We start from the raw sequence: 24723 nt of genomic DNA on the forward strand, positions 1-24723 counted from the left end.
CAGTAATGATGTTGATTTGCACAGGTGCACAGGTTATTTTTATTGCATGTTGTGATTGATGGTTCACAAGTGGATTCTCAGTTCAGTAATCCTCTTCGGTTTTGAAATTCAGGTAGTTGATGCCACATTACAAATCTCTTTGTAACACACCACAACAGGAAGTTTCCCAGTTTTAAACGAAAATCCAATCTTGCATTTTTAGATTTCCTTTTTTCCTTACATCCTTTTTGTGAATAGTACTTAAGAGGTTAAAAAGGTGTGTTAACAACCAGCCTTTGTTTTGCCGAACTATCATTCAAAATGTATTCAGGGTCCACATTGTTACTTATTATTGAAATACATCTTTCCAAATTTATTAGATGTAGCTCTGGAAATGTTTGAATGGTTAAAGGATCTGCAGAGGAAATAATATAGTACTTGACTTCAGTAATATTCTTTGTATAATGCTCAGTTTCCGCATGTTCATGATCAGACATACACTTCTGTTACCTTTTAATGTCTCAGGGTTTGGTCCTGGGTATTACCCCTTTCTCATTGATCGCTATGCCAGTCTCCTCGATGGTTTAACCTTCCCAACCACTTCTTTATTGCACACTATCCACCAGTGATGTCCTTTCCCAAACAAGATATTGGGACTCCCTTCATTCCCAGGGACTTTTAATACAATTCATGGTGGTGGGGTCAAGGGGAGCATATCTGTAATATTTCCCATTCTGAGTACTATAAGTATCTATCTCAACCCATAGTGTATCATTTTACAAACTTGTGAATTTTTGATTTCTTCTGCTATTGCTGCTGTTTGCACTCCACTTCTTCCTCGCATGAGCAATTTAATTTACCAGTTTTCCCATCTTGGTTGTGTGTGTCGATATAATTTTGCAGTCCTGGATCTGATGCCTCTGATTCAGGTCAACGTGTGTCTGTCCAGAACTGATTGGGAGAGTTATCATTGCTACATCATTATCCTAGAAAAACACTATTAGTTGCTCCCACGGCAGAGCTTCACACTTGCCCTTTTTATGTTCTTGTTCCCTCATGGTCCTTTGTGCCCAAGAGCAATATTGACACCTGCCTTATAGCTTCTATGGATTATTTGGATGCAGTTGAGTCTACTTCTTAGAAGGTTTTGTGACAACGAGTTCCTGATCCCTCCATGCCAGGACCAATTTGGTATCTAAGGCAGTGCCATTTACACCACAGGGTCTCATCACATCAGCAAAAACAACAGAAGATGGACGGAATGCAGAACAAATCAAACATACACTGCCAGTCTAGATCTGGGTTTAATCCATCAGTTTTTTTGCTTGCCATGCCATTCCAGCTCAGAGCCAGCCATATGCAAATCACAGTCCAGCCCGAACTGCCAGGCCTGGTCTTCCCTGGACCAGAAACAAGCATCCTGGGACCGGTTTCAGGGTGTCACCCTACATCAGCCAGGCTTGCTTGAATCTAGTGGCATAGCAAGCACGGGACCCACGTCTGGGCATACCCTTCCCACTTGGGGCGACAAATGCAAAAACAGAAGATGGCCGGAATGCTGAACAAATCAAACATTCACCCCCAGTCACAGATCTGGGTTTAATCTGTCAGTTTTTTTGCTTGCCGTGCCATTCCAGCTCAGACCCAGCCATATGCAAATCAGTCTAAACAAAGGCCGCAAAAACCTGTTGGTACAAATTACAGTTAGTGCAGAGCTTTGTGGAGGTTTTTGACCATTGTTCTAATATCAACCTTAAAGTGAGGGATTCTTCTAGATATCAGCAAAATATTTTGGCATTGAAAATAATTTAATTTTAAATAGTACTTCAAACCGTAAGCCTGTCACTTATATGTATTGTCAATAGCAGGTATTACTCTTTCCCAGAACAACAGTACTCAATATGCCAACCTCAGAAGCATGTAAGGCTGATGTGGAGTTTTAGAGATTTAAGATCACAGCTGTTGGCAACAGTGAGTTCCATCAAACTGAGCTGAGATTTTGCGATGCTCCTGAGCCCCTCAAAAGAATCTTACAGCAAGTGAGTCTGAGGGGTGTGGCAGTGTTGCCAAGCTATTGCTGTATGGATTCATTAGTAGCAGGTAATAAAATAGGCACTGGTGATGGCAGTCATTTTAGGATGCATACATTGAAAAAGTATAAGCAACCTTGAGTAATACACAGATCTGATAGAGACTTCTAGCTGCAGATTCCTTACCTTTGAATTTTCCCCAGGCATCAGACAGGAACCAGAAGATTTTTCATGAGTATCCCGGTGTGCCAGTAGATGTTTGTTTGCTCTGCGCAGCTGGATCTGCACCGGAAGGGTTGCCTGCTTCACTTATATAAACGCCTCCTCTGCACTCTGACGTCAGTTCTCTTTGCACCACTTAACCACAGATTCGCAGAGTCCTGTGTCACTTTTTGACAGGATTTTTTTCAATGTTTTGCCAAACTTTTTTTGAAGTCTTTTTCCTTCTGGTGTTTTAGGTCAAAATGTCATTGAGGAAAACAGGTTTTAAACCCTGTGGTGCCTGTCACTGCGCTATGTGGGTGACTAAACCACACCTTGTATGCCTGTGGTGTGTGTGTGTAGTACGACCATAACTCCAGGTCGTGCTCGGACTACCGGGCCATGGCACTGAAGGCTATGAGGGAGCTGTCCCTAATGCTGCTTGCGCCTGGCAGGTGACTCCATGCCACCAGACTCCTAGGAGGTCCTGATCCCAGTTGCGAAGAAGGTACCGGGATCATTCCAGAAGGCCCAAGTCTTCTTCGTCTCCTTCAAAGTCATTGGGACATTTAGGTAAGAGGCACAAGAAACACACAAAGTCTAAGCGTGCTGCGACTTCAGCTCGTCGGTCGGTTTGCTCAACGAAGGAACATCGGCGTTAGCATGGTTCTTATGAGCTTGCACCTGTAGTACATTGTTGTGCAAGTGCTGCCCCAGGCCCGGAGCAGGCACAGTCCATTCTCTTCCAAGCAGTCAAGGATGGGAGAGGCGCAGCCAGTTTCTCTATCTGCTCTGGTTTGGACACAACCGACTCGCTGGGCAGAGTAGTCTCCACAGCAGTGGTGCTCAGACACCACTCCTGGTTGAGAACATCTGGCTTTTCAAGGTATGTCTATGCTTTCCTCATGGACATGCCCTTTGATGGCAATCGTCTCTTCAGAGACTAGGCTGATTCTGCACTTGAGCGCTTTAAGGACTCATGGGCAATGGCCAAGTCTTTTGGCCTCTCAGTTGCCTCATGTCATCCCCAGTCTGTCTTTTGCTTGTTTCATGGCTACAGAAAGGGCTTCCAACCATGCCAACTCTACCCCAACCACTAGCCCCACGCAACCCTCCCAGCCTCTGTGGATGAAGGCACGGTTCCAACTAATCCTGTGGGTCAAGTAGCCAGTGGTCTGTTCCAACCACCACCAGCCTCCAACCGCCCCACCCCCTCACAGAAGCTGCAGCCTCCAAACCCTCCTAATCTTGTGCTTTTTCAGATCATAGGCGTACAGTTGGTGGCAGAATCTGCCATCATCATCTGCACCACTGGCAGTCCATAACATCGGACAGGTGGGTTCTACAAATTTTTCGGAGGGGCTGCTCTCCCTCCTCTTCGAAACCACTCCTCCCTCCATTCTTCCAGCTTACGATCAGCTGACAAAGGGTCATTTGTCTTTGCTCTGTGAGGAAGTCACGGCCCTCTTGGCCAAGGGAGCCATAGGGAAGGTTCCAGTGGCAGAAGTAGGCTGGGGTTGCTGCTCCCACTACCTCCTGGCCCAGAAAAAGGACAAGGTCTTTGCCATATCCTGGATCTTTGAATCCTCAGCCTCTTTCTCAGAAAGGAGAAATTCAGGATGCTTAAATTGGCTCAGGTCTTGTCTGCCCTGGATCCTGAAGACTGGATGATTGCATTGGACTTGCAGGCTGATTATTTTCACATCCCTATTCTGCTGGGCCACAAGCGTTACTTGTGGTTTATGGTTTGTCTCGAGCACTTAGTTTACCGTGGTCCCCTTCAGCCTTACCAGTGTCTCTCTAGTGTTCACCAAGGTGATGGTGGTATTCACAGCTCATCTGAGCAGATCAGGGGTGTCAGTCTTATGACTGACTGTTGAAGGCGAACGAGCCCCAGGCTGTCATTCCCACTGCCAAACCCCCCCACCCCCAACACAGCAGGCCTTCTGTATTCGCTGGGGTTCACTATAACCGTTCCAAATTCAGGCCTGACTCCCGCTCAGATGCTTTCATCAGAGCTGTTCTGGACACAGTGCAGTTTCAGGCTTATACTCCAAAGCAGCGAGTCCTGGATATTCAGGCTCTGACACACACACACACACACACACACACACACACACACACACACACTCACACACACACTCACACACTCAAATTTATCACCAAACCTCTGAATGTTCCCCCCAAACAGGGCACCAGCAACTTCTGTTGGAGATATCAACCATGTTGTCAAAAGGTGCAATAGAAGAGGTCCCAAAGACTCAGAAGGGTTTTGCTTTCTACTCCTGTTTCTTCCTAATACGGAAAACCTCAGGAGACGGACGCCCTATCTTAGATCTTTTGAAGCTCAACAGATATCTGAGAATACAACCTTTTTGCATGGTCAGGCTGCAAGATATTTTGCATGTCCTCAATCAAGGGGATCATATGACGTCCTTAGACTTCCAGGACGCATACTTCATCTACTAATTCACCCAAAACCTCAAAAGTACCTAAGGTTCAAAGTGGCTGGCACCCACTATCAGTTCAAAGTCGGTTCACACAACTGAAAGCTATGGAGAGGTCCATAAAGGCCAGGTACAGTGGGCTGTGCCCAACAAACGTAGTATAAGACTCAAATTTAGGCATTGCTCCACTGCACCCAGTCCTGACTGAAAACCAAACTGGAATGGACAAAGGACATTGTTTTCTTGGGCCCATGTGGAAAGGCAGTTAAATACCACCCTGCCTATGATTTTAACTGTGCCATCAATTAGGGAAAGTGGTCTATAACATTTGGATGAGGCTCAGTCTCCCTTCGTGAATATGGGTACAGTAGTAGACAAAGCTAATAAGCTGGGAATCTTGACGGTCAGGGACTGATTAAACAGATTTGTAATCAATGGGTCCCACAAATCGACTGTACATTTTATAAGGTCTGTTAAGACCCCATCGGGTCTTGGTGCTTTCCCACCTGAACACTGCTGTATTGTTAGTTAAACTTCCCATAAGAAAACATAGAAGGGCGGATAGTTCTGTAATCTAAATTCCAGGGAACTGACCATACCAGTATGTAATATATGGTGCTAAAGTGTGAGACCTAGTCAGATTTCAAGATATTGCATTGCAAAAGTGGACTTTTAGGGGGCATTTCTATCTTAATTTTTTGTAATGGTGTCCCAAAAATCTTACTATTTTTCCCCACAGTGGCAGGCTCCAAGAGCTCCCTGTCCCGCTTTACCAGGTCCTCCTTTTTACATTTCAGAGCACACTTACAGACTAGAAGGGCCTCCAGAACTTCCATCCCAAGCCGGGTGGTAGCAGTCAGTGCCTTCTTCAAGCTACGATTAGCTGCTTAGCAGTGTACACCAAACCATTGTGGCCCACCCTCATCGGGCCGAATAGATTTGAGTAGAGAGTATACAATCCCCTGAGTTAAGCTATTGTGATGTGCAGACCTACCTTCCCCACTAGCACTTTCTAAACAGTTTGAAAATAAGCCCTTTAAAGACTTTAACAAAAGATTCAGGTGCCAAATAAGCCCTAGGCCATCAGAAGAATGTTGAGTGATGCAGGTACGTTTGGCGTAACAAGTATACCTATGTTCGATGGCATCTGTCGCTGTAGATACGCATGTTTTGCATAGCTCGCCATCTGGTGTTGGGCCGGAGTGTTACAAGTTGTTTTTCTTCGAAGAAGTCTTTCGAGTCACGGGACCGAGTGACTCCTCCTTTTGTCTCCATTGCGCATGGGCGTCGACTCCATCTTCGATTGTTTTTTTTCCGCCATCGGGTTCGGACGTGTTCCTATCGCTCCGAGTTTCGGAACGGAAAGATAGCTAATTTCGGAAGATTTTCGTCGGTATTGTTGCGTTCGGGATCGGCGTAGTTAGATTCAACACCGCGTCGAAGGATCGAAGAGCTCCGGTGCCCTTCGGGGTAGTTTTTTCGATCCCCCGCCGGGGCCTGGTCGGCCCGACCGCGTGCTGAAGAACGCCGATGGAACGGACCCCGTTCCGTTTCTGCCCCAAATGCCACAATAAATACCCCTATACAGACCAACACTTGGTCTGCAACCTGTGCCTGTCACCTGAGCACAGTGAAGACACCTGCGAGGCCTGTCGTGCGTTCCGGTCCCGAAAAACACTCCGAGACCGTCGAACCAGAAGACTTCAGATGGCGTCCGCGCCGACAGCCTACCGAGAGTTCGAGGAACAAGAAGAGGAAGGTACCTTCTCGATCCAAGACTCGGACTCCGAAGGATTCGACGATACACAAACCGTGAGTAAGACGTCGAAACCCACTCAGAGGAAGATTTACAAGGCCCAGGGGACGCCACTGCCACCAGGCCATGGCTCGACCCATAAATTCGGTGACCGACCGTCGGCACCGAAAAAGGCCCAAACAGTGCCGAGATCGTCCGACTCCGGTCGAGACACCGGCACGCAGCCTTCTCGGGACCGAGAAAGTGCTGGAGACAAGCATCGACACCGAGATGCCGGTATAGACACGGCTCGACGCCGAGACAGCGGCCCCGAAGAAGATCGGCGCCGAGAGGTTTCGGCCCCGAAAAAGAAAAAAGTCACCTTGGAGCCGAAAAAGGACGCTGACAGGGTTTCGGTCCCGAAACAAACTGCAACCGACCCAGCTTCCGGCTCTTATACAGAAGAGCACTCGCTAACCTCCCAAATGCAAAAGCATAGGTTTGAGGAAGAGCTACAATCAACTGATGTGGACCATACGCAAAAGCGTATTTTCATACAGTAGGGGATAGGAAAAATAAGCACCCTTCCCCCTATTAGAAGAAAGAGAAGGTTGGAGTTCCAAACTGAACAGACACCACAACCAAAAGTGGTGAAAAAAGTTACCCCACCACCCTCTCCTCTGCCCGTGATTAACGTCTCACCAGCACAAACTCCATCACACTCCCCAGCTCACACCACCATGAGCCAGGGTGACCAAGATCAAGACGCATGGGACCTACACGACGCCCCAGTGTCAGATAACAGTCCGGAGGCATACCCTACGAAGCCATCTCCACCAGAGGACAGCACCGCGTATTCTCAAGTGGTAGCTAGAGCAGCACAATTTCACAATGTAAGCCTCCACTCAGAACAGGTCGAGGATGATTTTTTATTCAACACACTCTCCTCCACCCACAGCTCATACCAAAGCCTGCCTATGCTCCCTGGTATGCTCCGGCACGCAAAAGAAATCTTTAAGGAGCCGGTCAAAAGTAGGGCAATCACACCAAGGGTAGAAAAAAAGTATAAGGCGCCTCCTACAGACCCGGCTTTCATCACTACACAGCTGCCACCAGACTCTGTCGTTGTAGGAGCAGCTAGGAAAAGGGCCAACTCCCACACATCTGGAGATGCACCACCCCCAGATAAAGAAAGCCGCAAGTTCGATGCAGCTGGTAAGAGAGTTGCAGCACAAGCTGCAAACCAGTGGCGCATCGCGAACTCCCAGGCACTACTTGCGCGCTATGACAGAGCCCATTGGGATGAGATGCAACATCTCATTGAACATCTGCCCAAGGACCTACAAAATAGGGCAAAACAAGTGGTTGAGGAGGGACAGACCATTTCCAACAACCAGATCCGCTCCTCCATGGACGCTGCAGATACAGCTGCACGGACAATTAATACATCTGTAACTATCAGAAGGCATGCATGGCTCCGAACGTCTGGATTTAAACCAGAGATTCAGCAAGCAGTTCTCAATATGCCTTTTAACGAAAAAGAACTGTTCGGTCCAGAAGTGGACACAGCGATTGAGAAACTCAAAAAAGACACGGACACTGCCAAAGCCATGGGCGCACTCTACTCCCCGCAGAGCAGAGGGAATTACAGCACATTCCGTAAAACACCCTTTAGAGGGGGGTTTCGGGGTCAGAGCACACAAGCCAGCACCTCACAAGCAACACCGTCCAGTTACCAGGGACAGTATAGAGGAGGTTTTCGGGGACAATATAGAGGAGGGCAATTCCCTAGGAATAGAGGAAGATTTCAGAGCCCCAAAACTCCTACTACTAAACAGTGACTCACATGTCACTCACCCCCTCCACACAACACCAGTGGGGGGAAGAATAAGTCATTATTACAAAGCATGGGAGGAAATCACTACAGACCCTTGGGTTCTAGCAATTATCCAACATGGTTATTGCATAGAATTTCTACAATTCCCTCCAAACATACCACCAAAAGCACAAAATTTGACAAAACATCATTCCAATCTCCTGGAGATAGAAGTGCAGGCACTATTGCAAAAGAATGCAATCGAATTAGTGCCAAACACACAAATAAATACAGGAGTTTACTCACTGTACTTTCTGATACCAAAGAAGGACAAAACGCTGAGACCAATCCTAGACCTCAGAGTAGTGAACACTTTCATCAAATCAGACCACTTTCACATGGTCACACTACAAGAAGTATTACCATTGCTAAAACTACACGACTACATGGCAACTTTAGACCTCAAGGATGCTTATTTCCATATACCAATACACCCATCGCACAGGAAATACCTAAGGTTTGTATTCAAAGGAATACATTACCAATTCAAGGTACTGCCTTTCGGATTAACAACCGCACCAAGAGTCTTTACCAAATGTCTAGCGGTAGTCGCTGCACACATAAGAAGGCAGCAAATACATGTGTTCCCATATCTAGACGACTGGCTAATCAAGGCCCATTCGTTAATAGAGTGCTCAAATCACACAAATCAGATCATACAAACCCTCTTCAAACTAGGGTTCACCGTCAACTTCACAAAATCCAACATTCTGCCGCGCAAGGTACAACAATACCTAGGAGCCATAATAGGCACATCAAAAGGAGTAGCCACTCCAAGTCCCCAAAGAATTCAAAATTTCAACACCATCATACAACGCATGTATCCAACACAAAGGATACAAGCAAAGATGGTATTACAACTCCTAGGCATGATGTCTTCATGCATAGCCATTGTCCCAAACGCAAGACTGCACATGAGGCCCTTACAACAGTGCCTAGCATCACAGTGGTCTCAAGCACAGGGTCATCTTCTAGATCTGGTGTTAATAGACCGCCAAACTTACCTCTCGCTTCTGTGGTGGAACAACATAAATTTAAACAAAGGGCGGCCTTTCCAAGACCCAGTGCCACAATACGTAATAACAACAGATGCTTCCATGACAGGGTGGGGAGCACACCTCGATCAACACAGCATACAAGGACAATGGAACGTACATCAAACAAAACTGCATATAAATCACCTAGAACTTCTAGCAGTTTTTCAAGCACTAAAAGCTTTTTTCCAACCAATAATAGTTCACAAATACATTCTCGTCAAAACAGACAACATGACAACAATGTATTATCTAAACAAGCAAGGGGGGACGCACTCCACGCAGTTAAGCCTGCTAGCACAAAAGATTTGGCGTTGGGCAATTCACAACCAAATTCGCCTAATAGCACAATTTATACCAGGGATCCAAAATCAACTCGCAGACAATCTCTCTTGAGATCACCAACAGGTCCACGAATGGGAAATTCACCCCCAAATTCTGAACACTTATTTCAAACTCTGGGGAACACCTCAGATAGACTTGTTTGCGACAAAGGAGAATGCAAAATGCCAAAACTTCGCATCCAGATACCCACACAAACAGTCCCAAGGCAATGCCCTATGGATGAACTGGTCAGGGATATTTGCTTACGCTTTTCCTCCTCTCCCTCTCCTTCCTTATCTGGTAAACAAACTCAGTCAAAACAAACTCAAACTCATATTAATAGCACCAACTTGGGCAAGGCAACCCTGGTACACAACGCTGCTAGACCTATCAGTAGTACCCTGCATCAAATTGCCCAACAGGCCAGATCTGTTGACACAATACAACCAAAAGATCAGACACCCAGATCCAGCATCGCTGAATCTAGCAATCTGGCTCCTGAAATCCTAGAATTCGGGCACTTACAACTTACCCAAGAATGTATGGAAGTCATAAAGCAAGCCAGAAGGCCATCCACCAGGCACTGCTATGCAAGTAAATGGAAGAGGTTTGTTTGCTACTGCCATATTAATCACATACAACCATTACACACAACTCCAGAACATGTAGTGGGTTACTTGCTTCACTTACAAAAATCTAACCTGGCTTTCTCTTCCATTAAAATACACCTTGCAGCAATATCTGCATACCTGCAGACTACCTATTCAACTTCCCTATATAAGATACCAGTCATTAAAGCATTCATGGAGGGCCTTAGGAGAATTATACCACCAAGAACACCACCTGTTCCTTCATGGAACCTAAATATTGTCCTAACTAGACTTATGGGTCCACCTTTTGAACCCATGCACTCCTGCGAAATACAGTTCCTAACCTGGAAGGTGGCATTTCTCATCGCCATTACTTCCCTAAGAAGAGTACGCGAGATTCAGGCGTTTACAATACAAGAACCTTTTATACAACTACACAAGAATAAGGTCGTCCTAAGGACCAATCCTAAATTTTTGCCAAAGGTTATTTCACCGTTCCATCTAAATCAAACAGTGGAACTTCCAGTGTTCTTTCCACAGCCAGATACCGTAGCTGAAAGGGCACTACATACATTAGATGTCAAAAGAGCATTGATGTATTACATTGACAGAACAAAGAACATCAGAAAGACTAAACAACTATTTATTGCATTTCAAAAACCTCATGCAGGAAACCCAATATCAAAACAAGGTATAGCCAGATGGATAGTTAAATGCATCCAAATCTGCTACCTTAAAGCTAAACGACAGCTGCCCATTACACCAAGGGCACACTCAACCAGAAAGAAAGGTGCTACCATGGCCTTTCTAGGAAACATCCCAATGCAAGAAATATGTAAGGCAGCCACATGGTCTACGCCTCACACATTCACCAAGCACTACTGTGTAGACGTGTTATCCGCACAACAAGCCACAGTAGGTCAAGCCGTATTAAGAACATTATTTCAAACTACTTCCACTCCTACAGGCTGATCCACCGCTTTTGGGGAGATAACTGCTTACTAGTCTATGCAAAACATGCGTATCTACAGCGACAGATGCCATCGAACTGAAAATGTCACTTACCCAGTGTACATCTGTTCGTGGCATCAGTCGCAGTAGATTCGCATGTGCCCACCCGCCTCCCCGGGAGCCTGTAGCAGTTTGGAAGTTACCTTCAACTATTTGTATATGTATCATCTCAACCTTAAATAGGTACATACTTAGTCACTCCATTGCATGGGCACTATTACTACAATTCAACTCCTACCTCACCCTCTGCGGGGAAAAACAATCGAAGATGGAGTCGACGCCCATGCGCAATGGAGACAAAAGGAGGAGTCACTCGGTCCCGTGACTCGAAAGACTTCTTCGAAGAAAAACAACTTGTAACACTCCGGCCCAACACCAGATGGCGAGCTATGCAAAACATGCGAATCTACTGCGACTGATGCCACGAACAGATGTACACTGGGTAAGTGACATTTTCATTATCAGGCGTGACTCCCTGACTGTACAAGTCACTCCTGGGAATGCTATCCTTGTGCATACCTTTGATTCCCAAATGTCAGCTCCACATGCAGCCATTTCAGGAGGAGCTATACAAGCAATGGGTGCAAGTGCAAGGGTCCTTCGACAATATCATTCGGATTACCATGACAGCATCCATGCAATGGTGGGATCAGAGTGGCAACATTACCAAGGTTCTAACATTCCTCTTCCAAGTCTTAGACTTTGTATTAACGACTGGCGCATCCTTAGAAGGTTAGGGTGCTCATCTTCAGGATTTGACAGTTAATGAGAGATGGAACAAGGTAGAAAAGTAAATACACATCAACTTGTTGGAGCTCTAGGCCATAGCACTGGCGCTACTACCTTTTCTCCCCAGGATAGCAAGCCCATCCATGCTAATCTGCACGGACAATACAACCAGCATGCATTACATAAACAAGCAGGGGGGAACAAGGTCATCAGCTCTGTCACAGCAAGCACAAGAGATTTGGAAGCGGGATCTGCACAAACAAATAACACTAAAGGCAGAACATCTGCCCGGAGCAACCAGTGTCTTAGCGGACACACTGAGCAGGACGGCTACCAGCTCCCACGAGTGGGAACTCAATAAGTAGACTTTAGACAACATCTTCGCTCTTTGGGGAAAGCAAACCTGGATCTGTTTGCAACCAAGGTCAATTGGAAATGCCAATACTAAGCAGGCTGGCATCACCAGGATGGTTCGTGGGGGGGAATACGTTTTCGATCAGATGGTCAAAAATCTTAACATACTCTTTTCCTCTTGTAGGAAGGCACCCTGTTTTTGGCATGGTTACCTCCACTTTTTGCCTGCTACAGTCTGCTTAGACTGTTTTCACTGGGATCCTGCTAACCAGGACCCCAGTGATTGTGCTCTCTCCCTTCAAATGTAGTTACCTTGGACATTTGTGTACTTAACAATTGACATACTGGTGTCCCCTTATAAGTCTCTGGTATATGGTACTTAGGTACTCAGGGCATTGGCACATCAGGGGTCCCCCATGGGCTGCAGCATGTATTGGGCCACCCATGGGAGCCCATGTAAAATGTGTCTGCAGGCCTGCCATTGCAGTCTGCTTGAGCACCCTTTCATCACAGGCCACTACACAAGGTCACTGTAAGTCTTGGCTGCTCATCCACAACTACCTCCAGAGAGCCCTGACTTCCTAGACACTAATTGCACCTCACTAATAGGGGAGACCTGGTATAAGGTGATAACACCATAGGTGCTCACCATACATGAGGCCAGGTTCCTACACCTAATATATGGCACTTGGGTACTCAGGGCATTGGGGAACCAGGGGTTCCCCATGGGCTGCAGCATGTATTGTGCCACCCATGCGAGCCCATTCAAAATGTGTCTGCAGGCCTGCCATTGCAGCCTGCGTGAAAAGGTGAGTTCACCCTTTCACTACAGGTCACTGTAAGTCACCCCTAAAGTAGTCCCTCTTAGCCCAGAGGGCAGGGTGAAGGTCCCTCTTTGTGAGGGCATCCCTGCATGAGCAGAGGTGCCCCTTCGAACTCCAGTTCCATTACACTGGACTTCATAAGTGTGGGAAAGCCATTTTACCCGTGTACATGTACTGGACACAGGTCACCCGTGTCCAGCTACATAAGTCACTCCAAACCTGGGCATTTTTGGTATCAAACATGTTGGAATCATACCCCAATACTAATGCCAGTATTGGTTGTATGAATCTGATGGAGACTTCTAGCTACATCTTCCTTACCTTAGAATTTCCTGGCGTCAGCTTCGAATCCGGAATTTTTTCAGAGCAGTACCCTACGCGCGCGCCGTCGGACGGATCCGCGTGTGTCGACCAACTCCGGGTGCGTGGTCAGCGTCGTTGGAGTCGTCTATGACATCACGGTTGTCTATATAGACGCCGTCTCGGCGCGCGTATGTCAGGTCTTCCGGCCCCGCGGGGTCAGCAGGGGCCCCTTCGGATTCGACGCCGGAGGCTTCGGCCTTGGCGCCACTGGGGACCTCAGGATCCGATAACGGATCTGGACCGGCGCCGGTCTCTCACAGTCGACCTCCTTCGGCGCCGGGTCCGACATAGGCGATTCTGCCACCGGTGGCAGCCCCATCCTTATTCCGGAGCGACGTCGACTCCGACTTCGACGGAGCCGATTCGGCCCAGATCATTGTCTGAGCATTATTTGGAACAGCCAGACGCAGGAGAGCAATGGGAGGGGTCCGAGGACCCTTTAGAATCAGGATTGCAGCAGGACTGGTATGTGGATCTAGGGGAGGCCAGTGGACTGGACACATCTCCAGATACTGGTATGCTCTCTCCTCCTAATGTGGCTACGGAGGAGGGGGCTTCTTTCGCTATGGTGGTGCATAGGGCAGCTGAGGTTTTGGACCTAGATTTGCCTACGGTGCCAGTCAGGACAAATATCCTGACAGAAGTGCTTCAGCTGGGGGTGTCAACATCGGAACCGTTGTTGCCCTTCAATGAGGCTCTTACAGACGTCCTTCTGGGTACATGGTCCAAACCCAGCACAGGGGCTCCTGTGAATAGGACGGTCGGCCGCCGCCATAGACCCGCTCCCAGTGACCCTAGTTGCCTGACACAACACCCCACTCCTGAGAGCTTGGTTGTCCAAGCCTCTACTTCACGTGGTGCCTTCCCTTCCGCTCCCAAGGATAGGGAATCCAAGAGGCTGGATCAGCTTGGGAAGAAGATGTTTTCTTCCTCCAGCCTGGCATTGAGGTCTGTAACACCTCTTGCCTATTGGGCCGTTATTCCCATACTTTATGGGATACGGTGGCGCAAGTGCTGCCCCAGGTCCTGGAGTGCGTACGGGACACTCTCACCCAGGCTGTAAAGGATGGGAGAGATGCAGCCAAGTTTACAATCCCGTGTGGCTTGGATACGAACGACTCGCTGGGCAGAGCAATTTCATCGTCAGTGGCCCTTCGTCACCACGCCTGGCTACGTTCTACTGGTTTTTCAGGGGATGTCCAGTCGAGCTTGATGGACATGCCCTTTGATGGCTCTCGCCTTTTTGGCGAAAAGGCAGACTCCGCGCTTGAGAGGTTCAAGGATTCTTGAGCCACGGCCAGATCCTTGGGCCTTTCAACGCCGGCACGACAGCAGTCGGTATTTCGCCCCTTCCGAGACTTCGGGAGGGGCGTGGTACCACGGCAGCCACAGTTTAGACACCGTCCTCAGGCTTTACAGAATCCCGGAAGAGGACGTGGTCGCGGTACCATCAGACCCAGAGGGTCTGGCCAGAGGTCGGCCGCCACACAGCCCCCCTCCACTGCGCCCAAGCCCTCCTAGTGTGGTTCTGCGGGATCACGTCCGTCCAGTTGGAGGGAGGATTCGTTTTCATCTCCCTCACTGGCTTTCCATCACCACGGACAAGTGGGTCCTGCAGATCATACGGAAGGGCTACTCCCTTCCCTTCCAGTCTTTCCCTCCTTCTATCCCTCTGACAAAGGAATGGCTGATGGAGGACCATTTATCTTTGCTCCGCGAGGAAGTTACGGCTCTTTTGACCAAGGGAGCCATAGAAAGAGTCCCAATATCCGAAGTAGACAATGGTTGTTATTCCCTCTACTTTCTGATTCCCAAAAAGAAAAAAGGCCTTCGCCCTATTTTGGATTTAGGGACGTCAATCTCTTCCTCAAGAAGGAGAAATTCAAGATGCTCACTCTTGCTCAGGTTTTGTCTGCCCTAGACCAAGGAGACTGGATGGTAGCGTTGGATTTGCAGGATGCGTATTTCCATATTCCTATCCTGCCAAGCCACAGGCGTTACCTGCGGTTCAAGGTGGGCCACGAGCACTTTCAGTTTACTGTGCTGCCTTTCGGTCTCACCAGTGCCCCTCGGGTGTTCACAAAGGTGATGGCGGTGGTGGCAGCTCATTTGCGCTGGTCAGGGATTTGTCTTCCCCTACCTGGACGATTAGCTGTTGAAGGCTCCTACACCCCAGGCTCTCGTCACCCACCTCCAGACGACGGCGGACCTCTTGCATTCACTGGGGTTCACTATAAATGTGCTGAAGTCACACCTGACTCCCTCTCAGAAGCTCTCTTTCATCTGAGCTGTTCTGGACACAGTGCAGTATTGGGCTTATCCTCCTGATCAGCGGGTTCAGGATATTCAGGTTATGATTCCGATGTTTCGGCCTCTATCCTGGATCTCGGTGAGACAGACTCGGAGGCTGCTCGGACTCATGGCTTCCTGCATCCTGTTGGTCAAGCATGCCAGATGGCGCATGAGGGCTCTGCAGTGGGACCTGAAGTTCCAATGGGCACAGCATCAGGGAAATCTTACCGATGTGGTTCAGATCTCGGAGAGGACTGCGGAAGATCTGCAGTGGTGGTTAGTGAACTGCGAGTGGGTCAAGGGCAGACCCCTCTCCCTTCCCCAACCAGATCTAACGGTAGTGACAGATGCGTCACTTCTGGGATGGGGTGGCCATCTGGGGGAGGTGGAGATCAGAGGTCACTGGTCTCCGGCGGAATCTGGGCTCCACATCAACTTGTTGGAGCTTCGGGCGATCCGGCTAGCATTAAAAGCATTTCTTCCTGTTGTGAAAGGGAAGGTGGTGCAGGTGTTCATGGACAACGCTACCGCAATGTGGTACTGCAACAAGCAGGGCGGTGTGGGGTCGTGGACCCTTTGTCAAGAGGCTTTACGCCTCTGGACATGGCTGGAACAGCAGGGCATGACCCTGGTGGTTCAACACCTGGCAGATTCTCTGAACGCCAGAGCAGACGAACTCAGCCAAAAATGCTTAGAGGATCACGAATGGTGTCTCCATCCGGATGTGGCGCAAGGACTCTTTCAGCAGTGGGGAGAGCCTTGGTTAGATCTGTTCGCCTCCGCAGAGAACGCACAATGTCAGCAGTTTTGCACGTTGGAGTTTCCAAGGGGGCTATCGCTAGGCAACGCTTTTCGTCGCGAGTGGAGTTCAGGCCTCCTGTACGCTTTTCCGCCTATACCACTTCTGCCCAGACTTCTCAAGAAAATCAAGAACGACCGAGCCCAAGTAATCTTTGTGGCTCCGGATTGGGCACGGAGAGTTTGGTATCCAGAGCTTCTCATAATGAGCATCGGTCCTCCAATCAGGCTGCCTCTTCAGGAGGATCTTCTGTCGCAGTAGCAGGGGAAGGTTCTCCACCCGAACCTGTGGACTCTGTGCCTTCATGCGTGGAGATTGAGCGGCGACAGTTGATGGTTTATGACCTCCCTCCCGAGGTCTGTGATGTCATTCTGGCAGCCAGGCGTCCCTCAACTAAGTCGATCTACGCCTGCCGTTGGAAACGTTTTGTTTCTTATTGTTCAGAGAGGTCTATTGATCCTCTTTCTTCTTCTCTGTCTAACATCCTTTTGTTTATTTTGTCTCTCGCCCAGCAGGGTTCCTCCTTGGGGACTCACAAGGGCTATCTTGCAGCCTTATCGGCTTTTCTTCAGTTGCCTGATCAACCATCTCTGTTTAAATCACCTATAGCACAGAGGTTTTTGAAAGGGCTTGTACATCTGTTCCTGCCTGTGCCTTTCGTTATGCCCCAGTGGGATCTTTATCTGGTTCTTACCTGCCTTGTGTGTGCTCCTTTCGAGCCCTTGCATAACTGTCCTCTCCGGCTCCTCACTATTAAGACAGCCTTTTTGGTGGCAATTACATCTGCCAGGAGAGTGAGTGAGCTGCAGGCTTTATCTTCTACACCTCCTTATCTAATGATATATCCTGACAAGGTGGTGCTAAGAACTCATGCCTCTTTTCTCCCCAAGGTGGTGACCCCTTTCCATCTGGGTCAAAATATCGCCCTCCCTACCTTCTTTGCACCACAGTATCCCTCTAAGGAAGAGGAGCGTCTCCATCGACTGGACCCTAAAAGAGCGTTATCGTTCTACCTTGATCGCACTAAAGAGTTCCGGGTGGACGACCAACTCTTTGTGGAGTACGTTGGTGCAAAGAAGGGTCGGGCAGTACAGAAACGATCCATTTCGCGCTGGGTCGTTCTCTGTATAAAAATATGCTACGCTTTGGCAAAGAAGCAGCCTCCTGAGGGCTTGAGAGCACATTCCACTAGGGGGAAAGCTGCTACCACTGCGTTAGCACATGGCGTACCGGTGGTGGACATATGTCAGGCTGCAACATGGGCTTCTTTACACACGTTTACGAAGCACTACTGCCTGGATAGCCAGGTGAGAAGAGAGGGGCATTTTGCCCGTTCTGTCTTGCAGGACTTCCTTATATAAAAAATAAAAAAATCTCCTTCAGACCCACCACCATGGGTTATAGCTTGGGTATCTATTCTAAGGTAAGGAAGCTGCAGCTAGAAGTCTCTATCAGATGAACAAGTTACTTACCTTCGGTAACAAGGTATCTGGTAGAGACTCTATCTAGCTGCAGATTCCTTACACCCACCCAAGCCTCCCCGCTCTGGGGAAATGTTTGCTCATGTGCATATGTGTATATATATGTATATATGTTTCTATGTGAACATATGTATATGTTTCATTTTGGCAACTTTTGCCTTTCTTACAGGCATGAAAGTGTTTTTCTCCTAACAGTCAGAGGTTAAAAGTGTATTGGTTGGTTGTTCCATGACTCTGTGCTTCTGGCGCAGGAAGTTGTGGAAAAGAACTGACGTACGCGTGCCGAGACGGCGTCTATATAGACAAACGTGACATCATAGACGACTCCAACGACGCTGACGACACACATGGAGTTGGTCGACGCACGCGGATCCGAAAGACGCCGTCCGACGGCGCGCGTGCAGGGTACTGCTCAGAAAAAACTCTGGATTCGAAGCTGACACCAGGGAATTCTAAGGTAAGGAATCTGCAGCTAGATAGTCTCTACCAGATACCTCGTTACCGAAGGTAAGTAACTTGTTCTTCCATGCACTCTGGGGGCTCCTTAGAGGACCCCCCAGTATGGCTCCTACCAGTATTTCAGGGTTTTCCAGTCAGCCTGCGCTGCTGCAGCCCTTCAGATAGGCAGAACAAAGGACTTCCTATGGAAGAGAGGAGGAAACACCCTTTCCCTAGCTGTTACAAGGCTTGGGAGGTGTAGCTTCCACAAGCCACCGGGTTGCTTTGAAGGGCATATTTGGTGCCCTCCCTGCATAAACGAGTTTGCACCTGCTCAGGGACCCCCGGTCCCTGCTCTGGTGCAAAACTGGACAAAGGAAAGGGGAGTGACACTGCTCTGTCCATCACCACTCCAGGGGTGGTGCCCTGAGCTTCTTCATGTGGCCACTCGATTCTGTCATCTTGAAACCAAGATGTGCAGAGGCCCCTGGGAGCATCTGAGTGGCCAGGTCAGGCAGGTCAGAGACCCCTACTGATACGTGGTCACTGTGCGCAAGAGCGATTGGACTTCAAAAGAAGACCTTGCAACTCGAAGAACAAAAGTTTCTCAAGCAGATGTTAATGCAACGTCCTTTTGGAATAATAAGGCTTTTAGTCGGCTTAAATTATAAAAGTTAATGTTTAAAATAGGAATGGACTGCCAGAAGGTAACTTCCCTAATCATGTGTGTGGTTGAAGTAATATGTTATTATAGCAAGTAAGGACACTAGAAACCGCCACCACATAATGGACACCTAGCTTCATGCCACAACAATAACTTCCATTTGAAAATAATTGGAACACTGGCAAATACCAGGACACCCTTCAGATAACACTCCAAATTAGCCATGGAATCATTGCAAGCTCCAGGAGGTGCCACCTCTTTAGAAACCAATGAATGGTTGAACAAAGTTTCAAATTAGTTTTCGCTAATGAAAACTTCAGCTTCCCCACTCAAACATCTGTAATCAAAGGGCAAAGACCAGGTTTCGTGAACAAAGTTCTCCCCATAGCTTCAATGCTTTTTCCAAATTAGCCCTGTTAGTTTGTCTTAAGCGTTCATCTGCTTCTTGCTGAGAAATTTTCCAAATTTCTTTGTAAGTGCAGGCCTCAAAAAATCTACTCGCCCACCGGCTATGGCGAGTCACATTTTTTCAGGTTGTGCAATTTTTAGGACCTAATCGCCCCTTCTGGGGAGCTGACAAAGAACAGGTTGTTCTGTTGAATCAGAAAGTGAAGGATCAATAAAGATGTCTTTAAATTTTGTTCTTGTCACATTTGCTTTGTGTTTGGACACAGAGGTCAAGTTGATCATCTTACAATTCGTTTTCCTTTCTACTGCAGAGTTCCAGGATTTTGTAAGGTGAGCTATCTGACCTGCTGTACAATCAGTGTGAAATGAAAGGATGTAGAATGTCAGGGTTTTCCCAACACACAACATTTAAATAATTAAGTCATGTGTGCATATATTTCAAAATATATTTAATTAGTGGTGAAAGTACATTTTTGTGTACTTCTGTGTGATGAAAAAAAATATTTTAATAGGATGAAAACACATCAGAACACTTTACTTGGCGATGTGCAAAAGATAAATATTTTTCTGAAACCCAATTTTCACAGATTACTGTTAATACACTGAATAGTTTAATCAGTAAAGCTGCAAGTTAGTGCAAAGGTTTTTGGACATTTCTTGGAAATTTACTGTCTGTAAATGACATTGTGCTCCCACATCATGCTTTATTTATTTATTTATTGAAAGTGAGTGTTTAAACACAAACTGAAAAACATTTCTGCCCCAATGGCAATTCTATTAATAAACTAAGAGGCGAGTCATTGATCATGTGTTCCCTGTATGTGGGCTAGATTCTTATTATACGTGGAGCAAACGTTTAGTCTATTTAATTAAACAAAAGATGGTTTTTGTACATCAGAAATGCTGCGCTCACATATTTGAAGGTGCACTCAGATGTGAGAATGAAGAAAAAGGTGTCTCTTTAAATCAGTATATTTGCCTATAATTACAACGTGGGACCTGTTTATGGGTCAAGTACATTGCACTTAGATCGAGTAGATTATCTAACTTAATCGGCCTGTGGGTCTAGTAACATTTTTGTGATTTGTTTTCGATGCCTGAAGTGGGGTATATCAAATGTTAAGAACTTGATGATCTAGGACCCAACACGAAATCTTGTAAATCCATGTCATCAGGAAGGAGAGATAAGTATTCCTCAACTGCATATAAGGTGGAATGCTATAACACTTGCTGGCATAACTTCACTACGCAATAAGTGGTCCACCCCTGAATGTTGTGACCAGGTCTGGTCTGCTAGCTTTAAATCGTGTTGAGGAATTGAAAAAAAAATCCATTAAAGCCATTATTGTTGACTGGCCACACTGACCACCTGTCTGAACCTGAAATAAAAAAGTTATATGCACCATTCTGTAAAATATTATTGAGCTGTTCTTCTATTAAAATTTGCAAAGTTTTGCTAATCGTCAAAACGTGCAAAATACGGAATGCTGTTTGCGTTCATCTTGTTAATTTTAGCCAAACCGAGGCAAGTCATTTGTTGCACTGTTTTGTTCCAATAGATCATTTGTCTAGGAATCAAACAAACTCTAAATAAATCATCAATGCCCTGCACTTTCCAGTGTTGTGTTCTCAAATCAATTTCAAATCAATGTTTTCTTTCCAGTATTCATAGCTCTGTAGGATCACTTGGGAAATAAGTCAGAATTAATTAATTTCATATTGGTCACCATATTTTTCTTCACTGATGAAGGGGTAAGCTTATAACAATAAGAAACTTGGTCTGAAGAGTTGTGACTAGAAAAGTAAGCAAACTTTTTCAGATATATTTTTGAACTGCCCATTGGTGGTTTCGGGCAAAGTTCTCATTGTGTGTAATTGAAAACTGTACATTGATTACCAGCTCTGTGTAAATAGTTACAGGCATGGTGATAACAAAACATATCTCCATAATTAGCTGCATTTAAATACAAATCTTCAGTTTCAAACACTGTGTAAGACTCCAATTCAGAAAGCATATTTCTAACAGTTTGTACATCACATTCATCAGATATTGAAGTAGGAGTAATTATTTAATCCATAGCAACCTAAAACACATGAGGAATTTGTAACTTTTCTGTAGGAGCTAAAATATCAAATGGGATCTTCCACCAAACAATTCCTACAGATACAGGAAAGGAAGAAATTTTCACAAAGGATAGGTCTCTTTGCACTTTGTTAAAAAATAAAAAAAAACATAAAAAAATAGGTTTCAGCACCTCAACTATCAGTTCTGCAGGAGGGCATTCTGGAAGGTAATTGCATACAAAGCGAAACTCCAAAGAAAGGAGAGGGTCCAGAGCACTAGCCCCCTGTATAGATTGCCTAGATAATATGACTAAGTAGTAAGTGGGGACTTAACCGGAGGACATTGGACCCTAATCCTCCTAAGTAACATGTGTATAAACTAGAATTGTGGAAAAGTCCCTCTGAAACAATATGGTGAACAGAATTATATCTTTGTTGATCCACTAGATTCCTTATTTATAGTGAGCAAAATAATTCCAACGTTGATAACATTAATAATAAGTCTGTAACAATGCCATAGAAGTATCGGCCAAACATCAATAGTGAAGTCCGTAGCAACGACACAGAAGCGTCAACCTGATCCACTAAGTTCCTTATTTATTGTGAGCAAAATAATTCCAAAGTTGATGTAACTTTGACAAAGAACTGCATCTATCTACTTCAGTTAGAGTACATAGGTTCCACCTAATGTTGATTTAATATAAGGTTTCTATTGTCTATTTTTAATAGTAACTTCTAATGTGGATTTAACATAGAGTATGAATGGCATTCATTTGGTTATTGTAACTTTGGCATGTGCTGCATTCTTTATTCTACTCTGAATATACAGGCTTTATCTCATGGTGATTTAACACATTGCCTTCTACGTTTATTTATTTTCAATAGTAACTCTTCTGTTTGCATCACCATTTTCTATCTATTGGTTTCTACTATTAGTATTTCTTTGATTATTATTAGCGTTTATTAACATAACGTACCTATTATGTTTATCGATTGTTTTCTTTGTTTTCTGCTACCCGGTTTAAATCTTCGTTTCACCTTAATTTTGAACCGTCAGCGTAACTTAGCCTGACTTTATAATGGCGCCTACCCATTTATGCCTACAATTAGTCCTTTTACACTTTTTGCACCTCGTCATAATCAACTAGGTAGGACTAGCAGTATTTTCCTATCCGGTGGCATAGTCTATAAGTATGCCACCGGCGTCTTCGCGAGCGTCCCGGTTTTTTACTCGGGAGACGGCCGCGTTTCCTGGTATGTCCATGTCTATTCGAGGTGAGTCTGGTGGCCTTAATTTCTGCACCACCGTAACCCTATCTTTGCCTTTTTTCTTGATTTAATGAGGCAATAACTCCCTTCTCAAATACGGTGAAGAAGATAATCAATAAGAGATGGTCAGTCCTCTGTAGTGGTGGTGAAGATATTCCCAAACCTGTGTTTGCGTTTAAAAGGACCACCAACATTAAAGACATGTTGGTTCATACTCGACCAAAACCTACCATCACCCTTCCTAGACAGAGGACTTTATGGGACCTTCCCCCAGTCGTGGGCCATTTTCCGTGTGGGAATTGCAACATCTGTTCACTTACCAAGCGTACCGACACTTTACACCTTGAACCCTTCCTCACTTGGCAATTGAGGAAACACACTAACTGCAATACTCGGAATTGTGTGTATCTGATTACTTGCCCGTGTGAGCTACGATACGTAGGGATGACTACACGACCTGTGAAAATCAGGATAAATGAACATCGGAGTAATATCCGATGTGCACACGCCACTACCAAACTCAGCATCCATTTCAATGAACTCAAACACACACCAGATGACATGTGGTGGGTGGTGCTACAGACTGGTAACTCAACAGGCACACATTCACTTTTTGAATTGGAACAACGCTGGGTGTTTCGTTTGAATACCCACCGTCAGGGACTCGATGATGACATCCCTTGGTTCCACTTATCCCAATAGACAGTATGTTTGTTCTGACTTCGTAACCCCCCTGTATTTATCCCTGTTGTTTGGATAGATTTCCTTTGACGACACCTTTCATGTCAGTCTTCAACCTTCTCACCCCCTTTTTTCACCATACGATGTACAATATCATTAGACTGTGTGACTTGATGAATGCCACGAACGACATCTTTGGCATTTCCAAATGATCTGTCCTATGTCTGGTTAATCACTTCAGACTTGGCTCATTATTTGTGGCCATTTACCATTTTAAGATGGCCGACACGAACGAGGGTTTTTTTACCACCTCGTTTTTATAGTCCATCGTCTATTTTTAGATATGGTTGCAACTCACTAGGAGGTTGCTAGGATACCGATTCCCCTAATTGAGACATACACGCCTATTACGCGTTATATTTAAACTCGCCGGTCCCTGGGCGACGATCACATCCGGGACCGCGAACCCCAGGGTAGGTGTTACGGAGGACCTCGGCGATTTGAAAAGTAAGTGCCCTGACCCAGCCTCTCTAGATAGATCTTTTCGAGCGTCTTGAAAGACCGTCTCGATCTTGATAGACGGTGCCTGTATTCTCTAGTCTTTGGGACATTTTCCTCCTGGGCGAGTGATATAAATGAGAGCATTTTTTGTTTTCCCCGTACCCGGTTCTGTTATGTACTCTCTTGCTTTGGCTAAGTGAGACACCTTTCTTTTAAGAGGGTACTTTCAGATTGTTTATACTACTCTTAGACACAGTAGTGACGGAACCTCACACTCCTCGCAAGGGCGAATTATTTTTCAATTCGTGTCATATCGTATTACCTATCAGAGTAAACGATCATCTCTCTCTACCTAAATATGGTTGTACTGAACACCCTACTTCATATTCGTCTCTAAGGGTGATGTACCAGTACTAAACTATGCATTATCTTTTTCTGCGATATGTTTCTCATTATCTTTTTTCTTTTGCTATGTGGATATTGTTATTTGCGTGTGTTTTTGAGATACCTACACACAGTTGTGAAGTATTACTTTTGAATTTTGTCTCCACGCTATGGTTTACTGATACTCAGCTACTTTGCAGAATATCCCATAGACTAATGTCGGACTGTAACATGTGGTCCTCCAT

General features: G+C 46.1%; 1 protein-coding gene across 3 annotated transcripts in view; it reads left to right on the top strand.

The window, feature by feature from the left end:
* The window catches only part of WDR90 (WD repeat domain 90), a 1338149-nt gene that overhangs the window by 684972 nt on the left and 628454 nt on the right, over positions 1–24723 (top strand). The gene's annotated exons all lie outside the window — the stretch shown is intronic.

The sequence above is a fragment of the Pleurodeles waltl genome, chromosome 10 (genome assembly GCF_031143425.1).
Source record: "Pleurodeles waltl isolate 20211129_DDA chromosome 10, aPleWal1.hap1.20221129, whole genome shotgun sequence".
Taxonomy (NCBI): domain Eukaryota; kingdom Metazoa; phylum Chordata; class Amphibia; order Caudata; family Salamandridae; genus Pleurodeles; species Pleurodeles waltl.